The 16780-nt window shown below is 65.5% G+C and overlaps 1 pseudogene; it reads right to left on the minus strand.

Annotated features, from left to right (window-relative positions):
• Positions 1-15856: 15856 nt before the first annotated feature.
• On the minus strand, positions 15857-15975 carry LOC141567973 (5S ribosomal RNA; annotated as a pseudogene).
• Positions 15976-16780: the final 805 nt, after the last annotated feature.

Consider the following 16780-nt stretch of genomic DNA (forward strand, 5'->3'; position numbering starts at 1 on the left):
CAACCCAAACTTGTACCAACCCTCACGTTAAACGAGGCTCTGACACTGGTCGCACCTTAAATCTAAAACTGACTGAATCCTTACGCCAACACCTGTACCAACACTCACCCGCACCCTAAAAGTTGTCCCTACGCTAACTCTAACCATGACCCAAATACCATACTACCTTAACTCTAAACCTGGCAGGAGCCAGAGTCTGAACCATGAACCCTCACAGTTACCCATCCCAAACTTAATCCAACACTTGAACTAACCCTGGCCCTGATAGCTGGGCAAACTTCACCCCCACCCCCACCCGACCAGGTCCCCCACGCAGCTCTTGGACACTCAGTCATGCTATGACCCCAGGAGCAGCAATCTCCCCGCACTTGGTGGCAAATGAGGCTGAACAAACCTTGAAACACCCACACCCGCTACTCGTCCCCCACGAAAGCCTTGGGTACTCACCCTCAGCCAGGCGCTTACCTCAGGCGCAAGGCTGCCGCAGCACTGGCCAGCACCTGAAGGCTGCGCAAACCTCATCCACACCCCCACCCACTCCTGGTCCCGCATGCAGGCCTTGGGCACTCACCGTCAGCCAGGCGGTTGCCAGACGCACAAGGCTGCCATACCACTGGCCAGCAAATGATGGCTGCACAAACCTTGACCCCACTCCCACCCAGTCCTAGTCTCCCGCAAAGGACTGTGGCATTCACCCTAAGCAAAGGGGAACGCTCCAGGCCAAAGGCTCCACCAGCACTGGTCATCAACTGGAGGCTGGTTCCAACTCTAACCCTAACACTAAACCTATCCTGGTTCCAAAACTAACCCTAATCCTACCCTATCCTGGTCCCAACACTAACCCTAACACTAACACAAAACCTATCCTGGTTCCAACCCTAACCCTAACCCTATCCTGGTATCAAACTTAACCCTAACCCTAACCCTAACCCTACCCTGGTTCCAACCCTAACCATGACACTAACTCTACCACTATCCTGCTTCCAACCCTAACCCAAACACTAACCCTAACGTGATTCCATCCTAACCCTAACCCTAAAACTATCCTTGTTCCAACCCTAAACCTAACCCTAACCCTAACCCTATCCTGGTTCCAAACCTAACCCTAACCCTAACCCGATCCTTGTTCTAACCCTAACCCTAACCCTAACCCTAACCTGAACCCTAACCCGAACACTAACCCTAACCGTAACCAGAACCCGAACCCGAACCCGAACCCAAACCCTGACCCTGACCCTGACCCTGATCCTGACGCTGACCCTGACCCTGACCCTAAACCCTGACCCTGACCCCGACCCGACCCCGACCCCGACCGCGACCCCGAACAGGACCCCGACCCCGACCCCGACCCCGACCCTCACCCTAAACCCTGACCCTGACCCTGACCCTGACCCTAAACCCTGACCCTGACGCAGACACTGACCCTGACCCTGACCCTGACCCCGACCCCTAACCCGACCCGGCCCCGACCCCGACCCCGACCCCGACCCAGACCCAGACCCCGAACCCATCCCAAGCCCTAGCCCTAGCCCTAGCCCTAACCCTAAACCTAACCCTAACCCTAACCCTATCCCTAACCCGAACCCTAACCGTAACCCTAACCAGAACCCGAACCCTGAACCTGACCCTGACCCTGACCCTGACCCTCAACATTGACCCTGATCCCGACCCGACCCCGATCCCGACCACAACCCCGACCCCGACCACAACCCCGACCCCGATCCGACCCCGACCCTGACCCTGACCCTGATCCCGATCCTGACCCTAAACCCTGACCCTGACCCTGACCCTGACCCTGACCCTGACCCTGACCCTGACCTTGACCCCGACCCCTAACGCGAACCAAACCCGATCCCGACCCAGACCCCAGACCTAGCCCTAGCCCTAGCCCTATCCCTAGCCCTAGCCCTAACCCAAACCCTAACTCTAACCCTAACCCGAACCCGAACCCGAACCCTAAACCGAACCCTAACCCTAACCAGAATCCGAACCCGAACCCTGACCCCGACCGAGACCCCGAACAGGACCCCTACCCCAACCCCGACCCCGACCCTGACCCTAAACCCGGACCCTGACCCTGACCCTGACCCTAAACCCTGACCCTGATGCTGACTCTGACCCTGACCCTGACCCTGACCCCGACCCCTAACCCGACCCGACCCCGACCCCGACCCCGCCCCCGCCCCCGACCCGGACCCCGACCCCAGCCCAAGCCCTAGCCCTAGCCCTAGCCCTAACCCTAAACCTAACCCTAACCCTCACCCTATCCCTAACCCTAACCCTAACCCTATCCCTAACCCGAACCCTAACCCTAACCCTAACCCTAACCCGAACCCGAACCCTGAACCTGACCCTGACCCTGACCCTGACCCTAAACCTTGACCCTGATCCCGACCCGACCCCGATCCCGACCACAACCCCGACCCCGATCCGACCCCGACCCCGACCCCGACCCCGACCACAACCCCGACCCCGATCCGACCCCGTCCCGACCCCGACCCCGACCACAGCCCCGACCCCGATCCGACACCGACCCTGACCCTGACCCTGATCCCGACCCTGACCCTAAACCCTGACCCTGACCCTGACCCTGACCCTGAACCTGACCTTGACCCCGACCCCTAACGCGACCGACCCCGATCCCGACCCAGGCCCCAGACCTAGCCCTAGCCCTAGCCCTAGCCCTAGCCCTAACCCAAACGCTAACTCTAACCCTAACCCGAACCCGAACCCGAACCCTAAACCGAACCCTAACCCTAACCCGATTCCGAACCCGAACCCTGACCCCGACCGAGACCCCGAAGAGGACCCCTACCCCAACCCCGACCTCGACCCTGACCCTAAACCCGGACCCTGACCCTGACCCTGACCCTAAACCCTGACCCTGATGCTGACTCTGACCCTGACCCTGACCCTGACCCCGACCCCTAACCCGACCCGACCCCGACCCCGACCCCGCCCCCGCCCCCGCCACCGACCAGGACCCCGACACCAGCCCAAGCCCTAGCCCTAGCCCTAGCCCTAACCCTAAACCTAACCCTAACCCTCACCCTATCCCTAACCCGAACCTTAACCCTAACCCTAACCCTAACCCTAACCTGAACCCGAACCCTGACCCTGACCCCGACTCTGACCCTGACCCTAAACCCTGACCCTGATCCCGACCCGACCCCGACCCCGACCCCGACCCTGACCCCGACCCTGATCCCGACCCTGACCCTAAACCCTGACCCTGACCATGACCCTGACCCTGACCCTGACCCTGACCCTGACCTTGACCCCGACCCCTAACGCGAACCGACCCCAACCCCGACCCCGACCCCGACCCCAGCCCTAGCCCTAGCCCTAGCCCTAGCCCTAACACAAACCCTAACTCTAACCCTAACCCGAACCTGAACCCGAACCCTAACCCGAACCCGAACGCGACCCCGACACCGACTCTGACCCCGACCCTGACCGTGACCCCTAACCCGACCCGGCCCGGACCCCGACCCCGACTCCGACCCGGACCCCGAACCCATCCCAAGCCCTAGCCCTAGCCCTAGCCCTAACCCTAAACCTAACCCTAACCCTAACCATATCCCTAAACCGAACCCTAACCCTAACCCTAACCCTAACCCGAACCCGAACCCTGAACCTGACCCTGACCCTGACCTTGACCCTAAACCCTGACCCTGATCCCGACCCGACCCCGACCACAACCCCGACCCCGATCCGACCCCGACCCTGACCCTGACCCTGATCCCGACCCTGACCCTAAACCCTGACCCTTACCCTGACCCTGACCCTGACCCTGACCCTGACCTTGACCCCGACCCCTAACGCGAATCGACCCCGATCCCGACCCAGGTCCCAGACCTAGCCCTAGCCCTAGCCCTAACCCAAACCCTAACTCTAACCCTAACACGAACCCGAACCCGAACCATAAACCGAACCCTAACCCTAACCCGAACCCGAACCCGAACCCTGACCCCGACCGAGACCCCGAACAGGAACCCTACCCCAACCCCGACCCCGACCCTGACCCTAAACCCGGATCCTGACCCTGACCCTGACCCTAAACCCTGACCCTGATGCTGACTCTGACCCTGACCCTGACCCTGACCCCGACCCCTAACCCGACCCGACCCCGACCACGACCCCGCCCCCGCCCCCGACCCGGACCCCGACCCCAGCCCAAGCCCTAGCCCTAGCCCTAGCCCTAACCCTAAACCTAACCCTAACCCTCACCCTATCCCTAACCCGAACCTTAACCCTAACCCTAACCCTAACCCTAACCTGAACCCGAACCCTGACCCTGACCCTGACCCTGACCCTGACCCTAAACCCTGACCCTGATCCCGACCCGACCCCGACCCCGACCACAACCCCGACCCTCATCCGACCCCGACCCCGACCCAGACCCCGACCCTGACCCCGACCCTGATCCCGACCCTGACCCTAAACCCTGACCCTGACCATGACCCTGACCCTGACCCTGACCCTGACCCTGACCTTGACCCGACCCCTAACGCGAACCGACCCCAACCCCGACCCCGACCCCGACCCCAGCCCTAGCCCTAGCCCTAGCCCTAGCCCTAACACAAACCCTAACCTTAACCCTAACCCGAACCCGAACCCGAACCCTAACCCTAACCCGAACCCGAACCCGAACCCGACCCCGACCCCAAATCCGACCCGACCCCGACCGGACTCCCAGCCCGACCCCGACCCCGACTCTGACCCCGACCCTGACCGTGACCCCGAACCCGACCCCGACCCTGACCCTGACCCTGACCCTAAAGCCTGACCCTTACCCTGACCCTGATCCTGACCCCTACCCTGACCCTGACCGCGACCCCTACCCGACCCGACCCCGACCCCGACCCCGACCCCGACCCCAGCCCCAGCCCTAGCCCTAGCCCTAGCCCTAACCCTAACCCTAACCCTAACCCTATCCCTAACCCATCCCTAAACCTAACCCTAACTTGGATCCTAACACGGACCGGACCATAAATATATACGTGCATGTAGGCTGACCCCGAATCCTGTACATTCCTCAACTCAACCTAACCACCTCCGTAATATTGTCCCACCCTCGCTCAAACCGTCGGCACTATCATTGACCCTAACATAAATATCAACATGGGTTTAGGCAGAACCCGAACCCGGTCCCGTCCCTACACCACACCATAACCACCTCCCTCACCTTGTCCTCACCTGCGCTCTAACTGAGGCCCTAGTTCTGTCCCGAACCTTAATTCATACCTGGCTGTCAGCAGGAGCCGAACCCTGTCCAATCCCTCATGCATACCCTAACCACTTCCCTAACACTGTCCTCACACTCGAGCTAACAGTAGCCCTAACCCTGACGTGAAACTTAATGTGTACCTGGCTGTAGGTGTAGCCAAACCCTGGCCATTCCATTACCCTCACCGTAACCAACATACCAAACTTGTCCCTACCCTCGAGGCTACCAACGTCCTAACACTCTTTCGACCCTAAATGTATACCTGGCTGTAGGTAGTGCCCGAAACCTATAACATCCCTCACCCTCACCCTAACAACCACACGTCCCCCCGGTCTCCCCGCACTTGGTGGCAAATGAGGCTGAACAAACCTTGAAACACCCACACCCGCTACTCGTCCCCCACGAAAGCCTTGGGTACTCACCCTCAGCCAGGCGCTTACCTCAGGCGCAAGGCTGCCGCAGCACTGGCCAGCACCTGAAGGCTGCGCAAACCTCATCCACACCCCCACCCACTCCTGGTCCCGCACGCAGGCCTTGGGCACTCACCGTCAGCCAGGCGGTTGCCAGATGCACAAGGCTGCCATACCAGTGGCCAGCAAATGATGGCTGCACAAACCTTGACCCCACTCCCACCCAGTCCTAGTCTCCCGCAAAGGACTGTGGCATTCACCCTAAGCAAAGGGGGACGCTCCAGGCCAACGGCTCCACCAGCACTGGCCAGCAACTGGAGGCTGGTTCCAACTCTAACCCTAACACTAAACCTATCCTGGTTCCAAAACTAACCCTAATCCTACCCTATCCTGGTCCCAACACTAACCCTAAAACTAACACAAAACCTATCCTGGTTCCAACCCTAACCCTAACCCTATCGTGGTATCAAACTTAACCCTAACCCTAACCCTAACCCTACCCTGGTTCCAACCCTAACCATGACACTAACTCTAACACTATCCTGCTCCCAAACCTAACCCAAACACTAACCCTAATGTGATTCCATCCTAACCCTACCCTAAACCTATCCTTGTTCCAACCCTAACCCTAACCCTAACCCTAACCCTATCCTGGTTCCAATCCTAACCCTAACCCTAACCCGATCCTTTTTCTAACCCTAACCCTAACCTGAACCCTAACCCGAACCCTAAACCTAACCCTAACCCTAACCCGAACCCGAACCCGAACCCAAACCCTGACCCTGACACAGACCCTGATCCTGACGCTGACCCTGACCCTGACCCTAAACCCTGACCCTGACCCCGACCCGACCCCGACCCCGAACCTGACCCCGACCCCGACCGCGACCCCGAACAGGACCCCGACACCGACCCCGACCCCGACCCTGACCCTAAACCTTGACCCTGACCCTGACCCTGACCCTAAACACTGACCCTGACCCTGACTCCGACACCTAACCCGACCCGGCCCCGACCCCGACCCCGACCCCGACCTCGACCCTGACCCTGACCCGACCCCGATCCCGACCCTGACACTGACCCTGAAGCTGACCCTAAACCCTGACCCTGACCCTGACCATGACCCTGACCCTGACCTGACGCTAACCCTGGCCTTGACCCTGACCCCGACCTGACGCTAACCCTGGCCTTGACCCTGACCCCGACCCCTAACTCGACCCAACCCTGACCCCGACTCCGACCCTGACACTGACCCTGACCCTGTCCCTGACCCTGACCCTAAACCCTGACCCTGACCGTGACCCTGACCCTGAACCTGACCCTGACCACGACCCCTAACCCGACCCGACCCCGACCCCGACCCCGACTCCGGCCCCAGCCCTAGCCCTAGTCCTAACCCTAGTCCTAACACTAACCCTAACCCTATCCCTAACCCATACCCTAAACCTAGCCCTAACTGAAATCCTAACACAGACCGGATCATAAATATATACGTGCTTGTAGGCTGAACCCGAATCCTGTACATCCCTCAACTTCAACCTAAGCACCTCCGTAAAGGGGGAACAGGGAGACCAGGGGACGGGGGGACCGGGGGGACGGGGAGACGGGGACACGGGGATACCGGGGGAAGGGGATATAAGGGTGATGGGGGGATGGGGAGAAGGGGAGACCGGGGGGACGGGGGGACGGGGGAATGGGAAACCGGGGGACGGGCGGATCGGGGGACCGGGGGACAGGGAGTCCGGGGGACCGGGGGACGGGGGGACCGGGGGGACGGGGAGACTGGGAGACGTGGAGACCGGGGGAAGGAGGACCAGGGGACCGGGGAATGGGGGAGCGGTTGGATGGGGGACCGGTGGGAGGGGGGATGGGGAGACCGGAGGACCGGGTATCGGGGGTCGGGTACACCGGGGGACTGGGGGATGGGGGGACCGGTGGGACAGGGAGACGGGGAGACGGGGAGACCGGGTGACGAGGGGACCGGGGAACCGGGGTACGGGGGGACTGGGGGTACGGGGGACAGGGGGGACGGGGAGACGGGGGTCGGGGAGACTGGGGGACAGGGGGACCGGGGGACCGTGCGAACGTGAGACGGGGAGATGAGGGGACCGAAGGACGGGGGGACCGGGGGGATGGGTGGACCGGGGGAAGGGGACCGGGGGGACGGGGGTACTGGGGGGACCGGGGGGACGGGGAGACGGGGACATGGGGAGACCGGGGACAGGGGGACGGGGGACAGGGGGACGGGGAGACGGGGACACGGGAGACCGGGGGATGGGGAGACTGCGGTCACGGAGGGATGGGGAGAAGGGGAGACCGGGGGAAGGGGGGACTTGGGGCACGGGGAGACCGGGGGGACTTGAGAACAGGGGGGACTGGGAGACGGGGAGACGGGGAGACCGGGGGACGCGGGGAGACCGGGGGACGGGGTACTGGGGTGACGGGGGGATGGGGAGAAGGGGAGACCGGGGGACGGGGGGGACTGGGGGACGGGGAGAACATAGGACGGAGAGACCGGTGGATGGGAGGACCGGAGGACGGGGGGACCGGGTGACGGGAGGACCTGGAGGACGGGGAGACGGGGAGACTGGGGGACGGTGGGACTGGAGGACCGGGGGACAGGGGGAACGGGGGGAAGGGGGAACGGGGAGACAGGGGGGACGGGGGGATGGGGGCATGGGGAGATCGGGAGACGGGAGGACTGGCAGGATGGAGAGACGGGGAGACGGGGAGACCGGGGGACGAATGGACCAGGGGACCGGTGGACCGGGGGAAGGGGAGACCGCGGGGACAGGTGGACGGGGAGACGGGGAAACCGGGGGGAAGGCGGGACGGGGGAAACGAGGGACCATGGGACGGGGGACCAGGGGGACGTGGAGACCGGGGGACAAGGGGACGGGGGGACCAGGGGTACGGGGAGACTGGGAGACGGAGAGACCGGGGTAGGGAGGACATGGGGACCGGGGGACGGGGGGACCGGGGTGACGGGGAGACGGGGAGACGGGGAGACCTGGGGGATGGTGGTACGGGGGGACGGGGAGACAGGGAAACCGGGGGGACGGGGGGATGGGGGGACGGGGAGATGGGGAGACCGGGGGACGGGGGGACCAGGGGACCGGGGTACGGGGGGACCGGGGGTACGGGGAGACAGCGAGACGGGGAGACCGGGGGACGCGGTGACCGGGGGATCGAGGGACCGGGGGGACGGGGAGATTGGGAGACCGCGGGATGGGGGGACTGGGGGATGGGGATATCGGGTGGACGGGGGAAGGGGAAACGGGGAGTCAGGGGGACTCGGGGACGGGGGGACCGGGGGATCTGGGGGACGGGGAGACGGGGAGACGTGGAGACGGGGAGACCGGGGGACTGGGGGACCGGGGGACCGGGGGACTGGGAGACCAGTGGACGGCGGGACCGGGCGGACGGGGAGACCTGGGGACCAGGGGACGGAGGGACCGGGGGGACGGGGGACCGGGGGGACGGGGGACGGGGAGAATGGGAGACTGGGAGACCAGGGGAATGGGAGACCGGGGGCCGTGGGGATGGGGAGACGGGGAGACCTGGGGGAAGCGGCAAATGGGGGACGTGGAGACCGGGGGACGGGGGGACCTGGAGAACGTGGGATAGGGAGACGGGGAGACTGGGAGACCGGCTTATGGGGGGACCGGGGGGATGGGGAGACAGGGAGACGGGGAGGCCGGGGTACGGGGAGACCGGGGGACGGGGAGACTTGGGGCACCGAGGGGACGGGGGTAAGGGGGGACAGAGAGATGGGGAGACGGAGAGACCGGGGGACGTGGGACCGGGGGGATGGGGAGATGGGCGACAGGGAGACCGGGGGATGGGGGGACCGGGGAGATGGGGAGACTAGGAGACGGAGAGACCGGTGTAGGGGGGACAGCGGGACCGAGGACGTGGGGACCGGGGGGACGGGGAGACGGGGAGACCGGGGGACGGGGGGATCGGGGGACCGGGGACGGGGGGACCGGGGGACCAGGGGACGGGGGTCGGGGAGACCGGGGGACAGGGGGACTGGGGGACGGGGAGACCGGGGGACCGGAGGACGGGGGGACCGGGGGGACGGGGAGATGCGGAGATGGGGAGACCGGGGGACAGGGGGACCGGGGGACTGGGTGACCGGGGTCGGGGATACCGGGGCACAAGTGGACCGGGGGACTGGGGGATGGGTGGACCGGGGGGACGGGGGACGGGGGGGAAGGGAGACCATGGGACGGGGGTATGGGGGGAAGGGGTAACCGGGGAACTGGGGGACGGGTGGACAGGGGACGGGGAGATGGGGAGACCGAGGGACGGGGGGACCGGGGGTCGGGTGATGGGGGGACCGGGGGATGGGGGGACCGGGGGGACAGGGAGACGGGGAGACGGGTTGACCGGGGACGGGGGGGAACGGGGGACCGGGGGACGGAGTGACCGGGTAATGGGGGGACCGGGGGGACTGGGAGACCGGTAGACGGGGAGACCGGGGGACGAGGGGAACGAGGAACCGGGGGAAGGGAAGACTGGGAGACCGGGGGACAGGGGGAACAGGGGACCGGGGGACGGGGCCTCGGGGGACGGGGGGACCGGGGGACGGGGTTTCTGGGGGGACGGGGGACCGGGGGGATGGGGGGACGGGGGGATGGGGAGAAGGGGAGACCGGGGGAAGTGGGACGGGGGGACCGGGGGCCCAGGGGAACAGGGGGACCGGGGGACTGGGGGACCAGGGGACGTGGAGACCGGGGGATCGGGGGACGGGGGGACCGGGGGACGGGGGGACGGGGGGACTGGGGGATGGGGGGACCGGGGGACGGGGGACGGGTAGACCGGGGGACGGGGAGACCGGGGGGATGGGGAGACGGGGAAATGGGGAGACCGGGGGATGGGGGGACCGGGGAACCGTGGGACGGGGGGACGGTGTGACTGGGAGACCGAGGGATGGGGGGCCCGGGGGGACGGGGAGATGGGGAAATGGGGAGACCGGTGGATGGGGGGACAGGGGGACCTGGGGACGGGTGGACCAGGGGTACGTGGGACAGGGGGAAGGGGGGACGGGGAGACTGTGGGACAGGGGGACGGGGGGATGGGGCGACGGGGGCATGGGGGACGGGGAGACGGGTAGACGGGGAGACCGGGGGATGGAGGGACCGGGGGACGGGGGGACCTGGTGACGGGGGGACCTGGGGTAAGGGGAGACGGGGAGACGGGGAGACCGGGGGACGGGGGGACCGTGGGACCGGGGGATGGGGGGACCGGGGGAACGGTGTACGGGGGGACTGGGGGTACGGGGGGACCGGGGGGACAGGGAGACGGGGGTCGGGGAGACCGGGGGACCGGGGGACCAGGGGACCGTGCGACCCTGGGATGGGGAGATGAGGGGACCGGGGGACAGGGGGACCAGGGGACGGGTGGAGGGGAGACGGGGAGACCGGGGGCGGGGGGACGGGGGGACGGGGAGACGGGGAGACGGGACGACTGGTGGACGGGGGGAACGGGGGACCAGTGGACGGGGAGACCGGGGGACCACCGGGGGACGGGGGGACCAGGGACGGGGAGACGGGGAGACGGGGAGACCGGGGGTCGGGCGGACCGGGGGACCGGGGGAATGGGGGGACCGGGGGACTGAGGTACCAGGGAACGGGGAGACCGGGGGATTGGGGGACGGGGGGACGGGGAGACCGGGGGACCGGGGGACCGGGGACCGGGGGACGGGTATACCGGTGGACTGGGGGATGGGGGGACCAGTGGGAAGAGGCGACAGGGAGACGGGGAGACCGGGGGATGGGGGGACCGGGCGGACGGGTGGACGGGGAGAAGGGGAGACCGGGGGAAGGGGGGACGGGGGAACCGAGGGACCATGGGACGGGGGACCAGGGAGACATGTAGACCGGGTGACCAGGGACGGGGGGACCGGGGAGACGGGGAGACTAGGAGACGGAGAGACCGGTGTAGGGGGGACAGCGGGACCGGGGGACGTGGGGATTGGGGGGACGGGGAGACGGGGAGACTGGGAGACCGGGGGACGGGGGCACTGGGGGACGGGGAGATCGGGGGGACTGGGAGAAGGGGAAATGGGGAGTCAGGGGTCCCGGGGACAGGGGGACCGGGGGATCTGGGGGACGAGGGGACGGGAAGACGGGGAGATGGGGAGATCGGGGGACTGGGGGACCGGGGGACCAGGGGACCGGGAGACCAGGGGACGGGGGACCGGGCGGACGGGGATACCTGGGGACTGGGGGACGGGGGGACGGTGAGACGGGGAGCCGGGGAGACCGGGGGACGGGGGGACTGGTGGACGGGGGAACCGGGGGACGGGGAGGCGGGGAGACCGGGGGGACGTGAGGACGGGGGGTCGGGGGGACCGGTGGACGGTGGGAACGGGGGACCGGGGGACTGGGGGACAGGGAGACCGGGGGACCGGAGGAATGGGGGACCGGGGGGACGGGGAAACGGGGAGACCGAGGGATGGGGGGACGGGGGGACGGGGAGATGGGGAGTCCGAGGGATGGGGGGACGGGGGGACGGGGAGACAGAGAGACCGAGGGGACAGGGGGACAGGGGGGACCGTGAGACGGGGAGACCGGGGGACGGGGGGACGGGGGGATCTGGGACCGGGAGACAGAGAGACTGGGGGACTGGGGGACGGGGACACTGGGGGACCGGTGGATGGGGGTACCCAGGGGACGAGGAGACGGGGAGACGGGGAGACCTGGGCACGGGGGGACCGGGGGACTGGGGGACGGATACACCGGGGGCCTGGGGGATGGGGAGACCGGTGGGACGGGTAGACGGGGAGACGGGGAGACCGGGGGACAGGGGGACCGGGAGACCGGGGGAATGGGAGACCGGGGGAAGGGGGGACGGCGGGACCCTGAGACCGGGGGACCGCGAGACCGGTGGACGGGAGGATGGGGGGACCAGGAGAGCGAGGAACCTGGAGACAGGGGGACTGGGGCACCGGTGTCGGAGGGACCGGGAGACGAGTGGCAGGGTAACCGGGGACTGGGGGAACGGGAGACGGGGGACCGGGGGTCAGGGAGATTGTGGTACGGTTGGACGAGGGGACCGGTGTGTCCGGGGGACCGGGGGAATGGGGAGAGGCGGACCGTCGAGATGGGGGGATGCGGCGACCTGGGTGACCGGGAAAAAGGGGGATCTGGGGATGGTAACTGGGGCATGGAGGGACCAGGAGACAGGGGCATGGGGAACCAGGGGACCGGGGGAACAGGGGACAGGGGACCGGGAGACAGGGGACCAGCGGACCGGGGTACCGTGGGACTGGCGGACCGGTGATCTGGGAGACAGGGGGACGGGGCGACCGGGCTGATGGTGGGATGTGGGGATTGGGGGACCGGGGACTGGGAGAAGGGGGACCGGTGGACCGGTATACTCTGAGCCAGCCTCCCGTGAGACATGGTGCTATGAGCCCCCTATCTGTGGCTCTGTGGGTGTTCCTTCTTGGCCTCGCCATATCCTGCGTTCTTGTGCGGGTAGAGGGACTAGAGTCCCCGCAGGACAGGGACCCACAGACAGAACGAGAGGAGGAGAAAGGGAGCGAGATGGAAACATACACGTATTTGTACATGTATGTAACTGGACATACAGAGAGACATGGACAGAGACAGAGAAAGAGGGGGCTGGCACGTGGGGAGAGAGCTCCTGAGCGAGAGCCAGAGCCCAACAGGCACGTCACAGAGCCAGAGAGACATGGGGTGCGGGAGGGCGGGAGGGACGCACAAGTGGCACACGGGCTGGGACAGACCCACTGAGGCTGTTTTGAAGTGGCAGCTTCTCAACTGAAGTGTGGTAGTGCCCGAGGCTTGGCTCCACTAAGGAGGCAGTGCCTGGGCATTGAAAGTCACCCTTGAAGCCCCCGGGCCGGGCGGGAGGGCCAGTGGGCTCTGAGCCTCTCCCAGGGAACACCCCCCGCCCGAGGAGAGTGGCAGCCCCTAGTCATCCTGGTTGTGAGGGTTGTGTCTGTGTGTCTGCACTTCCCCTTGTGGTGGTCTCTCCTCTAGTCCGAGGGCGTGCGGTGTGTTGGAGTGCTGCTCCCTCCGTTCCCTGGTTTGTCCCGGCTGGCTCTTTGTGCTCTGTGTTGGGGCGACCTGGAACGGCGGGAGGGAAGGCTCTTGGCTCTTGAGAGATAAGGGAGGGTGCGCGCGGGAGTGTGGGGAGAGATGCCTGCCGGCAGAGACACAGGCTCGGCTAACTGCTGCAGGCTGACGGCCTGCCACAGTGAACAGGACTAAGAAGAGGGTGTGGGGGGGCGCCCTGGCCGCTGGGCCTGGTTTGCAGCCGTGACTGCGAGCTTGCAGTGCCGGGCGGCTGACCGGCTTCTGGCCTGGGGGACCTTCAGCTGGCTGTGCGGCTGCAGAGGGGCAAGGGGCGGCAGGGGTTCGGAGGGAGCCACTCCGGGGCGGCGATGCAAAAGGAGAGGCGAGCAAAGGCCTTCAGTAGTTCCCAGGCGGTCTCCCATCCAAGTACTAACCAGGACAGACCCTGCTTCGCTTCCGAGATCAGATGAGATCTGGCTTGTGCAGGGTGGTATGGCCTTACACGCTGGGACCCGGCTCCTGGCTCTCCAAGAGCCTGCTCCTGGCCTGCCTCCTGAGCGCGCGCCGTGCTCCTGGGCCGCTGGGGTGGCGAGCATGTCTCCCTGCGCGCCTCCTTCCTGCTCCCCGCCTTCTCCGCATGCCGCTGAGGAGGGCGAAGGGTTACTCCTGGCACGGAGCGAGGCCCCTTTGCCCCCCTGTGGCTCCAGTGGCCTCAGTCACTTCCCTGACTGGGACAGATGCTTGGGCGCCCTGGCATCCTGGGACTCCCCTGTCCCCGAATGGATTTTATCCCTCCCCCCTACCCCAACTCCTCTCATCCCCACCCCCATCACCGCAACCGCACACCCCCCTTGCTGCTGTGCTGTCCCCCCCTCTCAGGACCACCTAGGGGGTGGCAGGGTCTTCTGCATCCCCTCCAGCCCTAGGCATGCCGTACCCTGGCCCTGGCCCTGGCCGACCCCACACACTGGCCCAAAGCCAGGGAGAGCCACTCTCGCCACCAGGGTGCAGCAGCTCCAGTCTGCAGCTGCCCTTCATCACAATCCTGGGCCCCACGCCAGCCCCTCACCCCATGTCCTGCTCCCCGCCTCCTCCAAATTCCTCTGGCGTGGGCGGCGGACTAATCCTGGCTGGCAGTGAGGCCCCTTCATGACACCCATGGCTCCACGGGACACGGCCACTTCCCTGATGGTTCCAGAAGTCGTGGAATTCTGGCATTCTGGGACTCCCCAGACCCAGACCGCTGTACTCCCTGCCCCACTACTGCCACCAGGCTCACCCCCAACCTCACCCCCAAGACTGCTTGAGGACTGCACCAGCAGGCAGCCCTGCGACTGGGAGTTGTGGGAGGAGCCCACGGCGGCAGTGGTGGTGGCGACAGGGGAGGGTGGCGTGGTCGTCAATTGTGGCAGTGACAATGGAGGCTTTGATGGTAGGCGCTGGTGCGCAGGGCGGCGATGATGGAGTCTGCTGCAGTGGTAGCGGGGAATCAGGTGGTGCTTGAGGCGGAGGCGGGACCGCTGAGGCGGGACATTGTGGGAGTGTGGTAATGGTGGTGGCGGGGCTGGGGGCGAGGGCAGCGCTGACGGCGTGGATAGGAAGCACGGTGATGGTGGTGGCGGCGGCAGAATTGGGGCAGATCGAGAGCAGCGATGGCGGCAGCGGCAGCAGCGCAGAATGGTTGTGAGGTCGGCGATGGCGGCGGCGGCGTTGGTGGCTGTGTCGCCGGCCGCTGGGCGCGTGGCGGTGATGTCGCCAGCTGCGGCGGTATCGGAGAAGAAGGCAGTGTTGGCGGTGGAGTCGGGGATATCAGAGGCTGGAGGTGAGGGAGTGCCGCGATGGCGGACGCGGGGGTGGGGGCAAGGGCAGCGCTGGTGGCGGGTGTGGGGAGCGCGGTGATGGTGCGGCAGCGGCAACCGAGGTACAGCGAAGGGCGGCGGGCTGTCGGATGGCGGTAGCGAAGAGGACTGAGGACTGGGTTTGGCGAGAGACGTGGACGAAAGGCCTGGCGTGCGAGCCGGGCTGCGAGCTTGTAGTACAGGGCAGCTGACCCGCCCCTGCCCAGGGGGACCTTCGGTTGGCTGGGCAGCTGCAGAGGGGAAGGGTCGGCAGGTGTTCACAGGGAGCCAAGCTTCAGCGGCAGCGCAAAGGGAGAGTCGAGCAAACGCCTACAGCACCTGGTATTCTCAGGCGGTCTCGCATCCAAGTACTAACCAGGCTCAACCCTACTTAGCTTCTGAGATCAGACGAGATCTGGCGCATTCAGAGTGATATGGCCTTAGATGCTGGGACCCGTCTCAAAGCACCCCAAGAGCATGCTCCTGGCCTGCCCCGTGAGCGCATGCCCTTCACGTGATCTGCTCGGGAGGCGAGCATCTCCCCGCTGGCCGGCTCCGCCAGCGCTGCGCCTCCCGCCTGCTCACCGCCGTCTCCGCACGCCATGTCTCTGGCGTGGGTGGTGTGCTGCTACTGGGGAACACCGTCCCTTTCCTCACCCGCACCCTAACCATCATACCAACCTTGTGCTTCCCTCACGGTTACCATGGCTCAAACACTGTTCTGAACCTAAATGTGTATCTTGTTGTAGGCAAAAGCCGAACTCAGATCCATCCCTCACCGTCAACTTAAACAACATACGAACCTTTTCCCTACCCTCACGGTAACCGTGGCTCTAACACACTTCCAACCCTAAAGTTATACTTGGTTGATTTCTGAATCCATACCTTGTCCAAACCATCATGCTCACTTTAACAAGTCAACACTATCCCCAAATTAGGGCTAACCGAGGCCTTGACACTGAACTGAAACTTAATGTATCCATGGCTACAGGCAGTAGTCGAAACATGACCCATGTCTCAGACTCACACTAACCAACGTACAATCCTTTCCCATAACCTCCCGCTATGCGTGACCCTAAATGTCTTCCGAGCTTAAACATACACATGGCTGTAAGAAGAACCAGAACCCTGTCCCATCACTCACCCTCACCCTAACCAACATACTAAACTTTTACTTCCCTCACGCTGACCAAGGTTCAAGTATTGTTCTGAAACTACTTGGAGGTTATCCAAAACTCTACACTGTCCAAA

Source organism: Rhinolophus sinicus, chromosome 12 (assembly GCF_057876585.1).
Source record: "Rhinolophus sinicus isolate RSI-liver-muscle chromosome 12, RSI-T2T, whole genome shotgun sequence".
In the NCBI taxonomy this organism is placed as follows: Eukaryota; Metazoa; Chordata; class Mammalia; order Chiroptera; family Rhinolophidae; genus Rhinolophus; species Rhinolophus sinicus.